At 47.4% G+C, this 16,228-nt stretch overlaps 1 protein-coding gene across 1 annotated transcript in view; it reads right to left on the bottom strand.

Annotated features, from left to right (window-relative positions):
• Positions 1 to 6,950, bottom strand: part of Syk (spleen associated tyrosine kinase) — a 52,537-nt gene extending 45,587 nt beyond the window's left edge. Inside the window, exon 1 of the mRNA XM_051171291.1 lies at positions 6,901 to 6,950. The gene's annotated coding sequence lies outside the window, so the exon portion shown is untranslated. The remainder of the gene's footprint in view (positions 1 to 6,900) is intronic.
• Between the last annotated feature and the right edge of the window lie 9,278 nt (positions 6,951 to 16,228).

Genomic DNA, 16,228 nt, shown 5'->3' with positions numbered 1-16,228 from the left:
TGATGAGCTGTTATCTCACTCTAAGCATGGTTCTGCAAAACAGCAGAGGACAGGAGACCCAGAGGGACACTTGGCACGATGCCCTTTAAGCCTAGAGGGTGGCAGGGATAGGATGTAGTGGCAGAGGCTGAAAAGCAAGCTCTGCTGGTGTCCCATCTGACTCTGTGTGACCTTGACACCTGTGCACCTCAGCAATTCTCCAAGTAACAGGGAGGACGGTGTCCAAGTGACTGTAGTGCTTTGGTTATGGATGGAAGGTGGGTACCATGGCAACTGGCACCTCACCATGGCAAGCTCTGAGCAGATTAGAGGACTGGGTTTCACAGATATAAAGAGGAGGGATAGAAGTGTATGCTTGGCAGGGGGGCATGTGCTCACCAACCAGGGACAGGCATATCGACATGTGGAAGGTGGGATGCCCAGGGAAGCCAGGAAGGAACCGAAAGCAGTGCTCCAGCCGGGGTACCAACTGGTGTCCCCCCCCCCCCCCCCCGCCCTCAGAACACTGTATTGTTCAGTCTAGAGCATGGCCATGCTTCTTCATAGGCTTGGTCCTTGTTAGGTTTAAGTTAGAGGCTAACCACAGAGTATTTCCTGCATTCCTACAGATACCAACAGACATTCCCACCACAGACATGTCCAGGAGTCCATGGCAGGCTACCTGGGAGGCCCAGGGCTCCAGGAAAGAAGTGTTAAATCCAGAGGCTGGTAGCTCTGTGTCTGTCTCCAGTTCAGGCAGAGGCCCTCAGAGTTGATACTCAGATTCCCACTGCTACAGGGAATGGCCAACAACTGTCTGCATTTGTAAAGGAAACTCTCTGGACGTTCGGCAAAGGGCTAAGGCAGATCCCCTAAAGGTACCATTCCTCCAAAGCTGTGGTGTGGGTGATGGAGAAAACAGAATGCTTTCAGGAAGGGGCTACATGCTGAGGGGCTTTCCTTGCCTTCTGCCAGTGCTGAGAATCCCATCGGCAGACCTCACAACCAGTTACACAATATCATTTCATACTGGTGAGGGGGAGGGAGGGAGGGAGGGAGGGAGGAAAGGAGAGGGGTGGGGTATAATGCATGTTACAGGTGAAGGCCAAAGGTTCATAGCAGGTATTTTCCTTGCTTTATTTCTTGAGACAGGACCTCTCATTAAACCTAGGGCTCCCTCACTGGGCTAGACTGTCTGCTAAGGTAGCCCCAGGATCTGCCGACCTCTGCTTCCCTAGCCCTGAGATTACAACGTTTTCCAGCCCCGCCTTTTACACTGGAGCTGGGGATATGAACTCAGGTCCTCACGCTTGCAGGACAAGCACTTTACTCACTTCTTACCATCCTACCCCATTAGGTAATCACATGGCAATGCCCCAGTCCCGGAAGGAAGGAAAGAAGGAAGGAGGACTGTGTGACTTTTGTCTCCTTTCACATGCACCAGTGTAATGCAATCTTGTCAGTTAATGACTCCATAGAGACTGAGCAATAACCATGCCCACCCTTGCAAGTACAGTACTTCTGACAGCCACTGAGCTGATCAAAGAATGGCATTTCTTGGTGCAGTCACAGACAGATCCCGGAACGAATGTATACAAAGCCAGACCACAGGGGCGACCAGTGCCTAAATATCCGAATGGAGTGTTAACAAGCCAGTGGGCAGTGAGTGGGGCTGTCCTCTTGGCAGTTGGGGAGTCTGGTACCCAGAATTTGAAAAAGAAGGGGAACTCAAGTGAGGAAAGATGCTTAGACACTCATGCCTAGGGTATGTTCCAGGATGCTACCACATTTATCCTCTCTCCCCTCGCCTCGTCTCTATCTGTCCAGAAAGGCCAGAGGCCAGGGTACTCTGCCTGGGTTCTCTCAGCATAGGACCATCCAAGCCCAGGACTTAATGTCCACTGTGGTTGGGGTCAGGGATGAACCTGTGCTCTGGTTATTTTACCATCACAAGGGTCACGGCTCACACATCTTCACAGTGTCATGTCTTTCTCTTTCCTCCTCTCTCCATTCCATCCATCTTCCTGCCCTTGACCCTATTTTCTAATGCATGAAACAAAATATAGCTACCTCCTCTGAAATACAGAAGACACTTTCCACAGAGTTATCTACAATTTACAAATTCTCAACCACTGTTTCTCACGGAACTTTTATGGTTAGATCCTGGAGATCTGGCTACGCTTCTGTCAGCCAGACAAGGTGCAATCTTGTGTCAGATATGTGCCTTTTTAAAGAGACAACTCATATCCATCCACCATCAGTTCACTGACGCTGAGCTCTAGGCAGTACTCCCATGCTGTGAGAAGCTCGCTGAACATCGTGATTTATTTAATGAAGTACACAGCAGCCTTTTGTGCTTGGAGACACTAGGCAGCACTTTAGCCTCATGCTTGGAACCATTGTCAATAGGACTATCACCACCAAAAAGCACAAAAACCTCTATTAAAAAGTGGCTCCTGGAGCTGGGTGTGGTGGTGCACACCTTTAATCCCAGCACTGGGGATGCAGAGGCAGGTGGATCACTGTGAGTTCGAGGCTGGCCTGGTCTACAAAGTGAGTCCAGGAAAGCTAAGACTACACAGAGAAACTCTGCCTCAAAAAAAAAAAAAAAAAAAAAAAAAAGTGGCCCCTGGCAGAGCGAGAAAATGGGTGTTGTTTATGCTATAAAGATAAGATGAGGGCCACTGCTCTGGTTAGCCTTGATCGTCAACTTGACACAGCCTAGCGTCATCTTAAAGGAGAAGCCTCGACCGAGGGATCGCCTGGGTCTGATTGGCCTGCCCCCATGTCTGTGATTGTCTTAACTGATGGTGATTTATGTGGAAAGGCCCAGCCCACCATGGGCAGCACAATCCCTAGGCAGGTGGTCCTAGGCTAGATCAGAAAGCTAATAAGCACGTGTCTGAAAATGAAGCCAGCAAGCAGCATTCCTACACAGTTGTGTTTATAAAGTCCTACTTAAGTTCCCGCCCCGGCTCCTCGCAATGACAGACTGTGACCTGGGAGGCATATAAACCTTTTCCTCCCACAAGCTGCTTTTGGTCAGAGGGTTTGTTTGTTTGTTTGTTTGTTTGTTTTTTGTTAATCACAGAAACAAAATGAAATCACTTTGTGCATGTCCACAAACAGTGGCAAAATGCCATGATTGACTAGGGGGCAAATACAAGTTGGTGAACAGTGAAACATGCGTGTGTGTGTGTGTGTGTGTGTGTGTGTGTGTGTGTGTGTACTCACCAGGGGCCAACTTTAACTGTTGTTCCTCAGACTTCATCTGTCCTGTTTTCTGAGGCAGGCTCTCTTCCTGACTTGGAGATTTCCAAACAGGCTAGGCTGGACAGTCAGCCCCAGGGACCCCATGTGTTCCTACCTCTCCAGGTCTGAGATGTGTGAGCCACCGTGCCTGTTGCTGCTGTTGTTGTTTTGTAGATGGGCAAGGGTTTAAACTCGGGTCCTTGTGCTTGCAAGGCAAACACAGACTGGGCTATCTACTCCAGGATCCAGAGACAGTGACTCCTCACATGAGGAATCCATGAACAGTGTTCAGTGGCTCTAAATAATTTCCTCCCTTCTCTCCACACTTCCATGAAAAGACCCAATCTCTTTCACAAAGACCCAGAATGCTGCCTCCACAGTTTTGAGGACACCTGTATACTAAGACTGTGTTTGCCTATGCACAACTCTCCTGTATTAAATGTTATTTCCCACACTTCCTAGCTGGACATGAATCACGTACACTTTCTCTGCTTAGCCACATTCCTTATTATCAAAGGGTCTCTGACCAGTTAGGGCAAGGCTTTAGCCCATGTGGAGACCAGAGCATGGCTTCTGCAGGCCAGGTTCCCCTCCCTTTCCAGCTCCCCCCATCGCATTCCCTGCAGGACACTGGCAGCAGTTCTGAGCCCTTTACGATTGCTGGTGTTCCCGTCACTTGGCCGTAAGAGGCCCTGCTGTAATGGGAAGTGTGGCTGGAGAAAACAGCTCTCTGGGAAAACACCACCCAAGGATAACATCTGCCCAATCTGGGCCACACTCAGAGGGAAGCAAAATCAAGAACATGCAAATAACAAGGTTATCGGGCTGGAAACCATGGGACCACCCAGATGCAAAGCAGCCCCACTCAAGGGTACCTGGGAAATTTTCTTGCAGCCTTAAGTTGAGTAAGTAGACTACTAGAACTTCATTAAAAAGAAAAACTTCCTCTGGGGGTTATGTTAATTTTCATAATTAAAAAAAAGAGGAATGAGCCCAGCCCAGAGGGAGAATCAGTCTCGCTAGGCTAGTCAGGCTGGTTGGTGATAGAGAAATAACGAAGGAAAGGGAGGTGCCACAGGGGTACCCCATTACACCGGGCTCTACAGCTGACTGTTTGCAACTGCTCTTCCTGGAGCTACCAGCATTCACAGGGCTTCTATGTGGGATCTCGCCATGCAGAAAACACATGGGCCCACGCCTGAGGCATGGGCAGGGAGGAATGGAACCCAGCAGATGCTGAGCCCGAACCACTCAGAGCAGTTGGGTTGGCTTCATCGGCTTGTCTTCTGGAAGGCTGTCCTCTTGTGGGGGTCTGCCCCCCCCCAGACCTCCTGTGCCCTGCCTGGTTGTCACACTGCACAGACACCTAGCCTACCAAGGAGGAGCCACGCCTTTATTCTGAGGAGCACCTCTCTTTTCAGTACTTGGCGGCAGCACAAGAGGGCTTCTCAGAATACCGAGGCCTGTACCTCAGAGAGGAAGCTCAGCCAAGGCTGGCCTGCTCGGTGTCCACCATCATTCAGAAACAGAGAGCCAATAAAATGCATAGAGGCACATCCTGGCCCTTCAAAAAACCGGATTGGTGTGAGGCAGCCTCAGAGCAGAGAACCCCTAAAACACACCTGGCAAAGGCTAACCCATCTCAGCTGGCCGCAGGACAGCCTCAGATTCCACAGGCAAGCTCCCTAAGCTGGTCTCTGTGCCCACCTGGATGCCGTTAGCACAAGTCACAGAGCATGCCTGTGGTCCGCAGAATATTAACTGTTTGCTAGAAACAAGCATCTAGCCCACGTTAGTGCACTTAAGTGTTTGTTCATGATCATGTATGTGCGGGTATTCAAATGTATGGAGGCCCGAGATCAAGCTCATGTGTTTTCCCTCAGGTGTCATCCACCTTGTATTTTGAGACAGGGCCTCCCACTGGCTTAGAACTTGCCAAGTAGGCCAGGTTAACCTGGCTAGCAAGCCCCAAGGACAGACCCTTTTCCACACCTCCCCAGCACAGGAACTACAAGCACGTGTAGCACATTCAGCTTTCACAGGTATGAGTGCTGCGGACTGAACTCAGGGCTTTGTGCTTGCTTGACAAACAGTTTACAAACTGAGCTATCACCCCCCCCCCCCGATCCTGGGGCACATAACTTTCAAGTCTAAGTCATGAACCCAATGACAGACCTGCCAAGTGAGTACCACAAGCTAGGTAGCAAGTGCTGTGCCAGAGAGACCACACTGCATGGTTTCCCTGATGACATGCGGGTAGAAGAAAGTTCTGGAATGAAAGGTGCCATGATCTAGCCAGGGCTGCATGCACCCTGGTTCTCACAGGTACTTTTTGCATCTTGTGGTAACTGGCTAAGTGTCATCGCAGATCTCACTCTTGAAAAAGGAAGAAGAGTGCTTGCAGGTCCAAGCGTCTGCATTCTCAGTGTGGCAGTGCCACACGCACCGTTAGACCCAGAAAGGAGGCCAGAGAACAGGAGAGCCACACAAACGTCTCTCCTGGGGATTTTAAAGCAGGAAACTTGGAAACTTCTGCTGGAAGCCCAGCATTTTCCTTCTTAAAGTGACACTGCCCGAGAGGGAAGCAGGTAGACCATACTCTCCCTGGACTGGTCAGGCAGCCGGAGCAAATAGAACAGCTCCTTGGCACAGCAGAGAAACCAACCAGGAAGGACTCCCCATTTGCACAGAAGCATACATCATTCATCCTTACTGGAAGATGGGAATAGACATTGGGGAAATCTCCAGAGTGCATGGGCCAGGGAGCCTATACACACAGCACTGAACTACAAAGAGGCTGGCTTCACTTATGGTTGGTCTCTGACCTCCATATGTGAACCATGGCAGGCACATGTCAGTGCTCTCTCTGGCGCTCTCCCCCCACCCTCTGGCACAGACACCACACACACACACACACACACACACACACACACACACACACACACAAAATACAAACAGCTGACTAAGTACCAGTCTTTTCATGATAAAAATGTCTTCCAGCTTTCACTGCCGTCATCTTGTAGGAAAGCACTCAGGACAAGTGGAGAGCCGCTTTACAGCATCCCTCTGGTTTCCACCGGAGCCCCCAACTAGCCCCATCCCAGAGAATCCCAGCTGGGTGGCCAGGGGCGAGGCCACAACGGACACTGTGACCAGCAGACTCCACTTCCGTCAGGCCGTGGGAGCCTAGCTGAGCCTGCTGGCATCTAGGCACTATTTTTACTTCCCCATCTGCCCACCTCACAAGAACACTATACAACAGGGCCCTCAAGGCCTCTAGAGAAGACAAACAACCCAACTTCGACACAAAGGACGCGCCACACCAGCTCAAGGAAACCTGGTTATTCTAAAATTCATGACTGTAAAATATTCCAGGAAATCGTGATGGGCACTCCAGGAGGTGTCACCACTGTATCTAAAGACACAAAGTGCTCAAAGAAAGTACACGGGGCAGAAGGATGGTTTTGCGGCACAGCACGGGAACTGCAGTAATGGTCAGTTCCTTCATAGCTCAAGATGAACGAATACAGGCCAGGGCATGGTGTAACCCAGGGGATGGTAACAGCCAGGGGAACACACAAACTCAGAGATTGGCGTGCCTTCTCACGCCCGCCCGTGCCACAGAGAGCCCTGGGGTCACCATTGTTGATGGCCACAGATCTGACTTACCTTCCTGTCCTGGACTCATAGAAGGCCTGGGCTCCCGGGCGTAGGGATGAGAGGGAGACAGGTGGCAAGGAGTGTGGAAGAGACCAAGCTGGCAGGCTTGAAGATGGGGATGGCGACAATGGGAGAGCAGGCGGAGGACAAGCGGAGGCTTCCTGCTGTTAACTGGTGTCTGTAACTAGGGAAGTGGCTTTTCCTCAAAGTGTCAGCAACAAGATGGGCCAGAAAGCAGAAGTGAGAGCCCGCCCACCCCGTGCTGCTTGCTAAGTTCATATTCGTAACGAAGTTAAGAGTCGGAAGGCAGGGATCCCATACACTGGCCAGATGAGGAAGGCCAGTGGACGTGGAGTTTCCTGACCAGGATGGGCAGGCATACTGTTTCTCACACATTTCCCTCACATCTTGGTTAAAACTGTGTACCAAATTTAGGATATATATATTTTTTCTTCTCATTCTTTTACTCTATATTATGCTTAACAATCTTGATAATTTTAAAGGCTCAAAATTGGCTCTGTTAATTTTTGTTTACAGTTTCTTATTTTGGGTTTCAAAGCTTTCCCTGTTACCTTTTTCAACATTCTGGTTTACACTTAATTGGCTATAATTCCACAGAGCATCATTGATTATAGGTGCCCGAGTTGGCTTACTTACTTTATCTGACATATTGTCATGGCTTGCATGTGACACTCAAAGGTTGGTGTGCTGGAAACTTGGCCAGCGTGTGGCACATTCAAGTGGCGGAACCTTTAAGAGGTAGGGGGTCTGGTATGAGGGAACGAGTTCACAGGGGCACCATCCTTGGACATATTAATGACTGTCTCAGAGGACTATTATGTCTCAGAGGACTGGGCTAGTTACTATGACAGAGGACTGTTATAGAGCAAGGTCATTCCACCAATTTGGTCCCATCCACAGCCATCATCTATCATGTTCTTCTACCACTTGGTGCCACCTGCCATGTGGCTGCCTGAACTTGGGTTTTTTGTTTTGTTTTGTTTGTTTTGTTTTGTTTTTCAAGACAGGGTTTCTCTGTGTAGCCTTGACTGTCCTGGACTCGCTTTGTAGAACAGGCTGGCCTCGAATTCATAGTGATCCGCCTTCCTCTGCTCCCAAGTGCTGGGATTAAAGGTGTGCACCACCACCTCACATGGCTCTGAACTTTGTTTTTTAAGCCCTAAACTGTAGCCAAATTAAACTCCCTTTTTTTAAGTGCTAGGAATTTCCCTCTATGCACTACTTCTGGTGTTATTCTAAAAATGTTGGTAAACTGTATTTTCATTTAAAAATTATTTTATGTATATGAGTATTTTGCCTTCACATATGTATGTATATCACATGTGTGCCTGGTACCCATGGATATCAGAAGAGGAAATCAGATTCCTTGGGAAAGGAGTTATAGGCAGTTGTGAGCTGTCAGGAAAGTGCTGGGATTTGGACCTGAGTCCTCTGTAAGAGCAACCAAGTGCTCCTAGTTGCTGCACTAACTCTCCATCCCTTTGACTTTTCATTTTCATGCTAGTCAAAATATTTTAAGAGTTCTTTTGAGTTTTTTTCAACTCACAGGCTATATAAAAGCTCATTTTCAGTGTCTAGATAAAGTTTTATGCTATGGATATATGGTTTAATTTTGTTATGTTCTAAAAATAATTTACATGACCTTTTAAAATATAAACTTAACCAGTTTTCCAAGCATGTATTTTATTTTAATAAATATTCCTTGAGAACTTGAGAGGAATGCATTCTTCTGTTATAAGAGCAAGCATCTCATATCAAGTTGATTGACAATGTCTCTGTGTGTTTGTATCTCTCTCTCTCTCTCTCTCTCTCTCTCTCTCTCTCTCTTGGTTTTTCAGGACAGAGTTTCTCTGTGCAGCCCTGGCTGTCCTGGACTCACTTTTGTAGACGAGGCTGGCCTCGAACTCACAGAGATCTGCTTGGCACTGCCTCCAAGTGCTGGGATTACCACCACGCTCAGCTGCTCTGGCCTCTTTATCACCATCAATTTTCTATTTGATCTATCAGTTATAGAACGAGAGAAACGGAAATTCCAGACCATAATATTGGCTTTGTCTCTTTGTGTCTTCTGTTTTGCCAGGGTTCGCCTTATACATTTTTGATGCCCTGTTGGTTTGTGCATACATGTTTAGCATTGCTACGTCTCCTTGGACGTCTGACTCTTTTGTTGGAAAAGAAGAAGCCATTGAGGAGTTCCCAGCTCTTGAGTGCAGCTCTGGCCGTGTGTTTTGCCTTGGAGAGTTAGCTCTCCTGTACAGAAGACTCTGGTGATTTCCACACTTACCACTTGTTCCCTCCCTGGCCCGTTTCTCAGCTCTTCACTAAAGACCTCTTCACTAGTGAGCCGTGTATTAACTAACCTTTTAGCCATCTTTATCTTCTGAGGTTTTGATGCCCAGGGACTTGCTGATGTTGGGGGTGCAACCCACCCCGGCACTGACCAATCTCTGGAGAAACTGAAACACTCCATATGTAAACAAACCAATCCAAAGTCCACCTTAAACCACTTCCTTTATCAGGCTGTCATATGCCAACCTATTAGTGCCCTGTCCTGATTGATCTACAAGAACAGGCAACGGCATAAGGCCCTCCTCTCTCCAATGCCTGACATCACTTCATAAACCAATCAGCCTGGTCTGCTCTGCTTTGCCTGCTCTTGCTTTCCTGCCCCACCCCACCACCCCTGACACCCTCACCCCTGCACTCTTTCCCCATGTGACCCTGCAAACAGGGTACTGACTGTTCTGAGGGACCTGTGAGCATGGATGACCTCCTTGTGACAGTCAGGCTTTGATGTCCTGCATGACTTATATCAAAACACAAGCCCACAGGGGTCTCCATGGTTACTCAAAGGAAATGGAAGTCAAGAAAAACAGCAAAGACTGACAGCAGGAAGAGAATGTTTCCCAAAGTAATTGAGCTAAGACTTTTAAACCATGGGTGCCTATTGGGGAAAAGGGGGGCAGGAAATGAAAAGATACTGGGGATAACTGTCTGTGTGTTTGTGTGTGTGTGTGCGAGCACGTGCGCGGCGCACAGGAGGCTAAAGACCAGAAAAGAAATGGCCCTTCCGGTTGCTCTCAGATCGCCTGGTAGCAAATGAGGTTCTGTTACAGCAGCTAGTCTTGCTTTCCTGTATTCAAAGGAGCAGAATAGGACAGCTTGCTCAGCATGGCCTTTGCATGTTTCCCCACAAGGGACATGACTCCCCTTTCTTTTCATCTTCCTTTGAAGATAGACAAAGTTCAGACTCTAAATATACACTAAAACAATTGCCCCCTTGTGTGTATGCATGTATATATGTATGCATGCATGTGTGTATGTGTGTGTGCATGTGTGCATGCAACGTGAACATAATCCCTCCCCAATAGTTCCACCAACTGGGGACCCAGTATTCCAACATATGAGCCTAGAGGGGCCAAATTTACTCAAACAAACACATCCATCTTCACACAGGCCTTATCATCTCTAGATTACGCATGAGGCACAACACAGCGAATGCTGCATACATATACTGTCCTGTGAGGGAACCAGGGCCTGAAGGGCGGTGTACACATACTCAGGACAGAGACAGAGGAGCTGTCTTTGACTACTTTGTGTCTGAGACTAGGTCAGTCTTCAGGAAACTGTGGCTGTGAGGGCTACATGTGCACTCAACCAACCTCACTGTTTTAAGTTGAGAAGGTGAGAATTTATTACAGTCCTCGGAAGCTGGGTTCTCATTTGTAAGACTTCAGCAAGAAAACCACCAGGACCAGTTCAGTTTTTCTTATGACTCAGAAATAGCATGCCACTGAGTGGACCATACTGGGGTGTGTGTGTGTGTGTGTGTATGTGTGTGTGTGTGTGTGTGTGTGTGTTATGCTGTGTTAAGGGAGCGAGGCTTATGCCCCTAGGTCCCCTCTGCTCAGAGCATCAGATCTCTTTAAGAGGGTGACTTAGTTAGCTGTAATTGTCAACTGGACACAGACTGGAGGCATGTGACAGGAGAACCTCAGCAACTGAAGAACGGCCTAGTCCAGATTGGTCTATGGAGGATTGGTTTTAATTCAGGTGGGGCCCAGCCCACCATGGGCGGAACCATCCCTTAGGCAGCTGGACCTGGGCAGTATAAGAAAGCCAGCTGAACATGAACCTGTGGATCCAGAGCAGCAAGAAGCATTCCTCTATGGTTTCTATTTCAAGTTTCAACCAGAATTCCTGCGTTGACTTCTCTTAGTGATGGGAGTAAGTATAAGCTGAAAAAAAAAAAAGTTTCCTTCTCTAAGTTGTTTTGGCTGTGGCATTTGTCACAGCAATAGAAACTATAGCCATGAGGAGACATCTTACAATGGAAACACGGCAAGTGCTACCTATGACAAGGTACATACTGTGAGCAACAGTGCTCACAGCCAGGCAAGGCTAGCAAAACTCCTCCCACTTCCCCGCTTCTCAAAGGCCCTCTGGATGTGGGAGACAGGCTCAAGTCTAATGCAGGGTCCAGCAGTCCTTTCACCCTGGAAATGCTTATCTACACTAACATAGCCACCAGCTACGAGGCCTTTGCAATGTGGGTTCAGAACTTAATCATCGACTTTGTTTATGTTTAGTTGAAATGGGCATGGCTACTTGCCTCACGTTGAACATCACTGGCGGGATGTTAGAGAGAAGCCTTCTGGGCCCACCTGGGCAGCATGCATGCCTACTCTGGGACTAACATGGGGGAAAAGGTCATGAGTGACACTGTATAAACATACCCCAAGGGACAGTCTTTGAGTTCTATATGCCTCTCCCTTCCAGAAAATTCTCCCATTAAGACCAAACTTGGACATTACAGTTTTTCTTTTTTGTTAAAGGGGTGGTACATATTGTTCCAAATTTCTGCTTTGCTGTGTCCAAAGCATATCTAATAGACAGACAGACAGACAGACAGACAGACAGACAGACACGTGTATAAGGGGGATGGGGTGATGGCTCAGTTGGTAAAAGTCCATTCAAAGCATAAACCAGGTTGAGCATCTTCACAGCAGTCATTGGGACCTGGTGGTCCACACGTGTAACCCCAGTGCTTGTGAGGGAGACAGACACAGGAGGATTCCCGGGTCACACTTGCCCACCACTCTAGCCTACCTGTTGAGCTCTAGGCTAATGATTATTAATCAGGACTGGGCTGAAGAGACGGTTCAGTGGCTAGAGCACTCGCTGCTCTTGCTCCTGATTCAGTTCTCAGCACCCACATCAGGTGCTTTATGGGCTCCTGAATTCCCAGTTCCAGGGCACCCAACACCCTCTTCTGGCTTTTATAGGCACCTGCAAGCATGTGATGCACATACACACACTCAGATACACATGCAAATAAGATGAAATCTTAACAATAATGACAACAACAACCACACAAAACCAAGGTGGACGGCATTTGAGGAATGACACCCAAGGTTGACCGCTGGTTTCTAGACACGCTTGCACATACCTGCATCATGCATGTACACGCACATGCACACACAGACACATGCACACACACACACACACACACACACACACACACACACACACACACACTGCACCTGTAAGACTGGACAGAGGCTCCAGAGAAAGGAAACATTCCACATCATTTTGCAGGTGAGAAAATATGAACCTAACTAATTGAAACGGTGGAGTCAGGTTCCTGGGTGCCTCAGGCAACTATGCTGCTCCGAGGACCCTAGGAAACCACTGTTTAGAGTGAGCCGGTGCTACTCAAAGCCACAGTCTCAGCATTTGCATCAAAAAGGTGTATGTGAAAAGTCCTTGGGCTTTCTGTGGTGAGTACAGCAGTGCAAATAGACACATTTGGAACTGAGCAAGTGACTGCACACACTATCCGCATCCGGCTTACACAAGAGCGGGCTTCAGGTCACCCTCTGCTGCAGCCTGAAAGGCCCAGATGACAAGCCACAGTCACCCAGAAACCATAGCCCGAGCTATCTCAACCAGATGGAAGGCACGTATGTTCTCATGAGGAAAAAAAAAGCCAGGTCACGGAAATAGGCACAAAAGCAATGCTGGGATCTCACAGCCATCGGGTGGACTAAGAACAATGTGAGAAAATAAGCACCAAGATAGAAAGCGTGTCATCAGATTTGTGTAGAAGTGGGTGCACATGCTCCCTCCCTGAGAGTTATCTGATGTGAGTTTCTCTCTTGTGAATGTGTCAGTTGGCTGAGAATAGACTGATACTCCCATTCAAACACCTTGAAAATTCCAAGACTGTCAGATTTTATGAATATAAACACCTATGTACAGATGGAAAATGATTGTATGATTCCCCTCACTGTGCTTGTTCTCTGTCTCTCTGTCTCTCTGCCTCTCTGTCTCTCTGTTTGTGTCTGTCTGTCTGTCTGTCTGTCTGTCTGTCTGTCTCTCTCTCTCTCTCTCACACACACACACAAACCAAATGGGGAGTGAATGGGGAGTGAACTCTGTGAACCACCCTGTCTTTGCAACTTACAACACACAAAACAGCCACTGTAGCCAGCACACTCACAAATTCCAATTTTAGCCTTCAAGGATGTGCTAGTCACCCCAGGAACCAGTCTGAAATGGTGAGCTCTCTATCCCTGTCCTGCTGTTCCAGACAGAATGGTGCAGGAGGCCACAGCCCAGACCTCTCTCTCTGCATCTCAAACCAGACCTGAGCATCTGGAGTACAGACAACTTCCAGGTGTGACACTGCACACCTGAGTCTACATGACGGTGGGCAATCCTCAACCTCTGGAAGCTTTGGTCCTTGTTTGGGGACAGAGTTTGCCTGACTGATGTGACAAATGTCATGTTTCAATTAGTTTCCTTCCTTGTTTCCTTTACCACCCATCCTTCCAACGAAACCTTACTCTGTTATATCATAATTCTCCTAACTTGGAAAAGACATGCTTCTGCCCATGAGAGGCCTACAGACTTACAGAAGTCATCGGAGCAGCAGCGGCTATGCACCAAGTCCTTCAGATGAATTCTGCTTGCTAAACTTCACCCTTCCCATGTTTTCCACCTTGGCTCAAAGATCGTTTTGCAGAGGTGGTGTTCACATCCCATGACAGTTACCTTAGCAGTTAAAAGAACTGAGGAGAAGGCTGGGCCTGGGCTTTCCAGAGATAGATAATAGAGCCTCTGTAATGGGTGAATACACTGACATAAAGTGTAGATGCCTAACTGCTGCACTGGAGGCAAGAACAACCTCTTACAAAGCATGATTCAAAATACATCCAAATGGAAGAAACCACAGAAGTTCTATTGAAAATCAGAAAACAAGTAGCCACAGAGATAAAAGGCTTATGGGACATGTGCCCAGCAGTTGTGACAACAGGGTATGGCAAGATCATGTGTCTACTCACCGGCCTAGATATCTTTAAGATCTACACAAAGGCCTTCAAAAATGCAAAACAGAGTACAATGAGCACCAAGAAATATATTTAGCCAACACGATCCTCAAGGGCTTTCTGCAGTTCTTAACATACGTGCATCCACGTGGCGGGGGGGGATGGTTAAGAAAAAAAGAAAAAGAAGAAGAAATGGAACTGAGAGATAATTTTTGACTGTGTGGAAACTTGTATCAAGAGAGGTTTCGGTTTTATGTCATAAGGTTGAGAGAAAAATTGTATTAGGCTCTATGCAAACTGAGAAAAAGCCGAAACAAAGTTTTGCCTTAGGAACAGCAGATATGGCTAAAGGAGGAAGCAGAAAGGGCATACCCTGGCATAGCACAATGGCTTGACCTGGTTTTTGTTGCTATGACAAAATACTGGAAGCTCAGTACTTGGTAGAAACTTATTGCGCTCACATTTTTGAAGACCAAGACAGGGTGGTCCCATTTGTTTAGTTGCTGGTTATTCTGTGAGCCACAGAATAACAAGCTGGAAGGTACCTTGCGGTCATGAGTGAGGAAGTGATCATATATAGAGATAGGAGGCAAAGGCCATTGAAAGCCAGGCTTGCTGTTTGCTCAGGGTCCCCAAAGAACTATGCTAATCACTGCTAAAGACAATGCCCCACAGTCCTACCCCATGGCTAGGACCCACCTAGGGTACAACTATCTTTCAGCACACCGTGACACTCTAACCCAAGCACACAGACCTTTGGGGCCATAGGCAAACGATTCAAACCATAGGATACTCAAGGGGTCCTGGTGCTTACAGCTGGTGAGGATGCCAACTGAAGGCTCTCAGGAGTGCCTGGCAAGGGTCACAGTAGAAGAGGACAGTGCTCCGTCCGGCTGGATCTTCAGAATGGAGATGCTATGACCAAAGTGGACTCAGCAAGCTATGCATGATAGTTAACACCATCAGTAAACACTTGCTGAAACCCATTAAGTCCGAATCACAGAACAATCACCACTGGAAGGTATGAGAGTCTGGATTCTACCCAGTCCACATTCTCAGATATGCTATCTGAAATTGCTACATAAAATAAACTAGCCTGTATGGAACAGTTTCTGAAATGAAAAACTTGCTTCCTGGAAGCTAGTCTCTAGGACAGAAAGATGGGATGTGAAGACTGAAAGGGGAGGGTGGCAGTTAAATTAAAATGAAGTAAAAAGACAAAAGTCAACCCAGGTCACACTAAGAGATTTCCATGGCCACACCACAGGAACTGTCAAGTGAATGACATAGGAGGCAGATCTAGGTAGGAGGAAGGTCCATTAGTGAAGTCAAACTTACAGGAAGAGGCAGTAGTAACTTCCACGGTGGACATTTCAATACTTCTTATAGACATGCCAAACCCACATTAGTGCATCAATATTGGGATTATGGATCCCACTAACTGCCCTGAGCCCTTCTCTCCCGACTCAGAGCACCCAGGTCTGCCATGGGGGTGTCCCCTCCACCTTTCCCGCCTGACCTACTCTGGCAGACTCAATCTTCCCACACTTGTGTTCGGCCCAAGCCTGAAGTCCATCCTGGGAGGGCAGGGCCTACCCCAACAAGCTACCACAACATCCCTAACACCCCCTCTTCCTCCTCTCACCCCAAGTTTGCAAGAAATAAAAGACAAAAAAAAAAAAAGGCCACTTTTGTTCTACTAAACTGATAGTAACATAAAAGAAATATGCTTTCTTGGCATATCTTTGGTTTTAACCATATTTGACTGTATTTACCTTTTTTTTTTTTTTTTTTGCCTAGTGTTCAAATACAAGGTTGAAAATTATGGTATAAAATCCAACAAAAGTGAACAATTAAATTATATCATTGTGACTGCCTTCTGACATAAAGAGAAAAAAAACCAACCTGTGGAATATGTATATGTGTGTGTGTGTGTGTGTGTGTGTGTATATATATATATATATATATATATATATATATATATA

Source organism: Acomys russatus, chromosome 3, assembly GCF_903995435.1.
Source record: "Acomys russatus chromosome 3, mAcoRus1.1, whole genome shotgun sequence".
NCBI lineage: Eukaryota > Metazoa > Chordata > Mammalia > Rodentia > Muridae > Acomys > Acomys russatus.
The sequence above is the reverse complement of the archived record's forward strand: the minus strand, read 5'-3'. Positions and strand labels throughout refer to the sequence as shown.